This window comes from Heptranchias perlo, unplaced genomic scaffold, assembly GCF_035084215.1.
Source record: "Heptranchias perlo isolate sHepPer1 unplaced genomic scaffold, sHepPer1.hap1 HAP1_SCAFFOLD_56, whole genome shotgun sequence".
Lineage (NCBI taxonomy): Eukaryota > Metazoa > Chordata > Chondrichthyes > Hexanchiformes > Hexanchidae > Heptranchias > Heptranchias perlo.
In genome coordinates, this window is record NW_027139581.1 from 932,504 (window position 1) to 937,961 (window position 5,458).

A 5,458-nucleotide genomic window follows, 5' to 3' on the forward strand; every position below is an offset into this window, starting at 1 on the left:
CGCCCACTCTTTGTTCACAGTCACTGGGACCCTGAAGCCCCGCCCACTCTTTGTTCCCAGTCACAGGGACCCTGAAGCCCCGCCCACTCTTTGTTCACAGTCACTGGGACCCTGAAGCCCCGCCCACTCTTTGTTCACAGTCACTGGGACCCTGAAGCCCCGCCCACTCTTTGTTCCCGGTCACTGGGACCCTGAAGCCCCGCCCACTCTTTGTTCCCGGTCACTGGGACCCTGAAGCCCCGCCCACTCTTTGTTCACAGTCACAGGGACCCTGAAGCCCCGCCCACTCTTTGTTCACAGTCACAGGGACCCTGAAGCCCCGCCCACTCTTTGTTCACAGTCACTGGGACCCTGAAGCCCCGCCCACTCTTTGATCCTGGTCACAGGGACCCTGAAGCCCCGCCCACTCTTTGTTCCCTGTCACTGGGACCCTGAAGCCCCGCCCACTCTTTGTTCCCTGTCACTGGGACCCTGAAGCCCCGCCCACTCTTTGTTCCCGGTCACAGGGACCCTGAAGCCCCGCCCACTATTTGTTCCCTGTCACTGGGACCCTGAAGCCCCGCCCACTCTTTGTTCCCGGTCACTGGGACCCTGAAGCCCCGCCCACTCTTTGTTCCCGGTCACAGGGACCCTGAAGCCCCGCCCACTGGGACACTGAAGCCCCGCCCACTCTTTGTTCACAGTCACTGGGACCCTGAAGCCCCGCCCACTCTTTGTTCCTGGTCACAGGGACCCTGAAGCCCCGCCCACTCTTTGTTCCCAGTCACTGGAACCCTTAAGCCCCGCCCACTCTTTGTTCCTGGTCACTGGGACCCTGAAACCCCGCCCACTCTTGGTTCCCAGTCACTGGGACCCTGAAGCCCCGCCCACTCTTTGTTCCCAGTCACTGGGACCCTGAAGCACCGCCCACTCTTTGTTCCTGGTCACTGGGACCCTGAAGCCCCGCCCACCCTTGGTTTCCGGTCACAAGGACCCTGAAGCCCCGCCCACTCTTTGTTCCCTGTCACTGGGACCCTGAAGCCCCGCCCACTCGTTGTTGCTGTCACTGGGACCCTGAAGCCCCGCCCACTCTTTGTTCCCGGTCACTGGGAACCTGAAGCCCCGCCCACTCTTTGTCCACCGTCACAGGGACCCTGAAGCCACGCCCACTCTTTGTTCCCTGTCACTGGGACCCTGAAGCCCCGCCAACTCTTTGTTCCCTGTCACTGGGACCCTGAAGCCCCGCCCACTCTTTGTTCCCGGTCACAGGGACCCTGAAGCCCCGCCCACTATTTGTTCCCTGTCACTGGGACCCTGAAGCCCCGCCCACTGTTTGTTCCCGGTCACTGGGACCCTGAAGCCCCGCCCACTCTTTGTTCCCGGTCACAGGGACCCTGAAGCCCCGCCCACTGGGACACTGAAGCCCCGCCCACTCTTTGTTCACAGTCACTGGGACCCTGAAGCCCCGCCCACTCTTTGTTCCTGGTCACAGGGACCCTGAAGCCCCGCCCACTCTTTGTTCCCAGTCACTGGAACCCTTAAGCCCCGCCCACTCTTTGTTCCTGGTCACTGGGACCCTGAAACCCCGCCCACTCTTGGTTCCCAGTCACTGGGACCCTGAAGCCCCGCCCACTCTTTGTTCCCAGTCACTGGGACCCTGAAGCACCACCCACTCTTTGTTCCTGGTCACTGGGACCCTGAAGCCCCGCCCACCCTTGGTTTCCGGTCACAGGGACCCTGAAGCCCCGCCCACTCTTTGTTCCCTGTCACTGGGACCCTGAAGCCCCGCCCACTCGTTGTTCCCTGTCACTGGGACCCTGAAGCCCCGCCCACTCTTTGTTCCCTGTCACTGGGACCCTGAAACCCCGCCCATTCTTTGTCCACCGTCACAGGGACACTGAAGCCCCGCCCACTCTTTGTTCCTGGTCACTGGGACCCTGAAGCCCCGCCCACTCTTTGTTCCTGGTCACTGGGACCCTAAAGCCCCGCCCACTCTTTGTTCCCTGTCACTGGGACCCTAAAGCCCCGCCCACTCTTTGTTCCTGGTCACTGGGACCCTGAAGTCCCGCCCACTCTTTGTTCCCTGTCACAGGGACCCTGAAGCCCCGCCCACTCTTTGTTCCCAGTCACTGGGACCCTGAAGCCCCGCCCACTCTTTGTTCCCTGTCACTGGGACCCTGAAGCCCCGCCCACTCTTTGTTCACAGTCACTGGGACCCTGAAGCCCCGCCCACTCTTTGTTCCCAGTCACTGGGACCCTGAAGCCCCGCCCACTCTTTGTTCCCTGTCACTGGAACCCTAAAGCCCCGCCCACTCTTTGTTCCCAGTCACTGGGACCCTGAAGCCCCGCCCACTCTTTGTTCCCAGTCACTGGGACCCTGAAACCCCGCCCACTCTTGAGCAAAGATGGATGCGCATGCGCAGTGATCCGTGACTTCTTTGACCAAGATGTCGGCCAGTTCCCCGCTCACCCGGGCGGCCGCCGGTCGGGCCTGTCACCGCGGTGTAAACACGAGGCCTGTGGGCTCTTATTCGGGGCCTGAGGCCTACACCAGGTGTTTATAAAGCTTCCCTGCCCACCCCCAGGTCCAATTCCTCCCCCGCGCCCACCGTCTCCGACCGGATCCCGACCCGCCTGTTCCACCTCAGTCCGTCTCCACCACTCGCACCGCGCATGCTCAGAGCACCGCCCAGTCCCGCGCCTGCGCACTGAGCTCCTGCAGTCACTGATCGGGCACGTTCTGGGCCGCGGGGGATTCTGGGTAAACTCTCCGCCATTGAAGGTCCGAATCGGTGAACAGAAATTTCGTCATCGCATCGAGATTGGGGCCGGAGGGACAATAAACATTAAACAAAATCAATCAATAAATTATACAGAAACCCGAGTGCCCGGGCCCTCAGACAGGGAGCGAAGTTCACCGGTCGCCACTTTTCCTTCACCAACTCGCACCTCAGGCCCCGCCCAGTCTGGTTCAATTGATCAATGTTTTCCAACTGTGTTTTCCAACTCGAGTTCAGGCCTGTCATTCTCAGAGAAACTTCGAGGCCTCGTTTTTTCTGTGTGCTGTGAGGACCGATATCGTTCATCTTGATCTATTTCTAGTGCAATAAGTTTTGCTGAAGCCTTCTTTGTGGAGGCGGGTCCAATTTTGTCTTTTAAAATGCATTTGGACAGTTGCATGGGTAAGATGGGTATCGAGGGATATGGGCCAAGTGCAGGCAATTGGGACTAGCTTAGTGGTATAAACTGGGCGACATGGACATGTTGGGCCGAAGGGCCTGTTTCCATGTTGTAAACTTCTATGATTCTATTCTATGAATGTGGCCCAGGCCAAGTGTCAGGAGATCGGATCAGGCCCACCATCGAAAATGAGTTTGACCCCCCTGAGATAGACAATATGAACCGGATTATCCTCATCCACTGACCCAGCAACTTCATCAAAAAACTGAAGCAAGTTTGTAAGACGCGACCTTCTTTTCCGGAAGCCGTGTTGAGTGTCTCTCACGGCCCCTCCCCATTCCCCTCGCAATAAACGCCAACATTCCATTTGCCTTCCTAATCACTTCTTGTATCTGCAGACCAACTTTCTGTAATTCATGTACTACGATACCCAGATCCCTCTGTACCTCAGAATTCTGCAATCTTTCTCCATTTAAATAAAATACTGCTTTTCTATTCCTCCTGCCAAAGTGGACAAGTTCACATTTTCCCACATTATACTCCATCTGCCAAATTTTTGCTCACTCACTTAACATATCTCTATCCCTTTGCAGGCTCCTTATGTCCTCTTCACAACTTATTTTCCGACCTACCTTTGTCTCATTAGCAAATTTAGCAACAATACATTCGCTCCCTTCATCCAAGTCATTGATATCGATTGTAAATATTTAAGCCAGATCTTTACAAAACACTGGTTAGGCTTCAGCTGGAGTATTGTGTTCATTCTGGGCAGCACACTTCAGGAAGGATGTCAAGGCCTGAGAGAGGGTGCAGAGGAGATTTACTGGACTGGTACCAGGGATATAGGATTCAGTTACATGGAGAGACTGGAGAAACTGGAGTTGTTCTCCTTGGAGCAGGGAAGGTTAAGGGGAGATTTAATCGAGGTGTTCAAAGTCATGAAGGGTCTTGATAGACTGAATGGTGAGAAACTGTTTCCAGTGGCAGGAGATCAGTAACCAGAGTACACAGCATTCAGGTAATTGGGAAAAGAACGAGAGGTGAGATGAGGAGAATATTTTGACGCAGCCATTTGTTATGAGCTGGAATACACTGCATGAAAGGGTGGGGGAATCAGAGTCAATTATAATTTTCAAAAGGGAATTGGATAAATACTTGAATAGGATAAATTTGCAGGATAAAGGGCATGAGAATGGGACTAATTGGATAGCTCTTTCCTAAAGCCAACACAGGCATGATGGGCCTAATGGCCTCCTTCTGTGCTTTATCATTCAATGATTCTATGATCAAGGGCCAGACACTGCTTCATCCTTCACTAACAGGGTCCCTATTAACAGTCGCTTCCTTCTGTATTCAGTGCAGTGAATGGAAACCTGTCTATTTTAGTGAGTTCAGCCTTTCTAAAATCTCTCACTATTTTCGAAGATCCATTTGACTCACTTGTTTCATTTTGAAAGACTTCTGATTTTTCTACTGTGTGTCGATGTTTTTGTTTAAAGGTGGAATGACATTTGTTTCAAAATATTCTGTTCTAACCCCCGGCCCAGTTTAAAACCCTCTGCACTACTGACATGGAAGATCGCAAGTCCAATCCTTGATCTCAGCCAAGGCAGCAGTTCAGGGGCTGGAATTGGCCTCAGTACCACTGGGCTAAATAAGAGTAACCCTGCTCTCGAAGGAGATCCAGTGACCTCAACTGGGAAATTTATGGCTGTCATTTGAGGGCAGGACTGGACTCGACCGTGATGCCTACCACAGTGGATAATCCTGCTGTCACTCACTGTGTGGGCTCATGTATAAATGTTCCCTTACTGTTAGATTATTAACTAAGTCTGGGCTCATTACTCATTACTGAATCTAGTCCACCCTCCTTAAAACCTACCTCTTTGACCAAGCTTTTGCTCACCTGTCCTACTATCTCCTTATGTGGTTCAGTGTCAAATTTATTTTGTTAATCACTCCTGTGAAGAGCCTTGGGACGTTTTACTATGTTAACGGCACTGGATAAATTGATCAATAAAACAGGGAACTCTTGGAAACACACTGCAGGTCTTTCTTTATCTGGACAGCAAATCACTGCTGTTGTGTTGAACCAGCAGTTAAGAAATAGGAGCAGGAGTCGGCCATATGGCCCCTCGAGCCTGCTCCACCATTCAATAAGATCATGGCTGATCTTCTGCCTCATTTAACATGTATCCAGAATATTAAACTCCAGCCCAGTTATCGGGGTTATTAACATCAGAAACAAACCTCAACTGTCAGAATGAACATGGTTCAGTCCTGGATGTGATGAACAGCA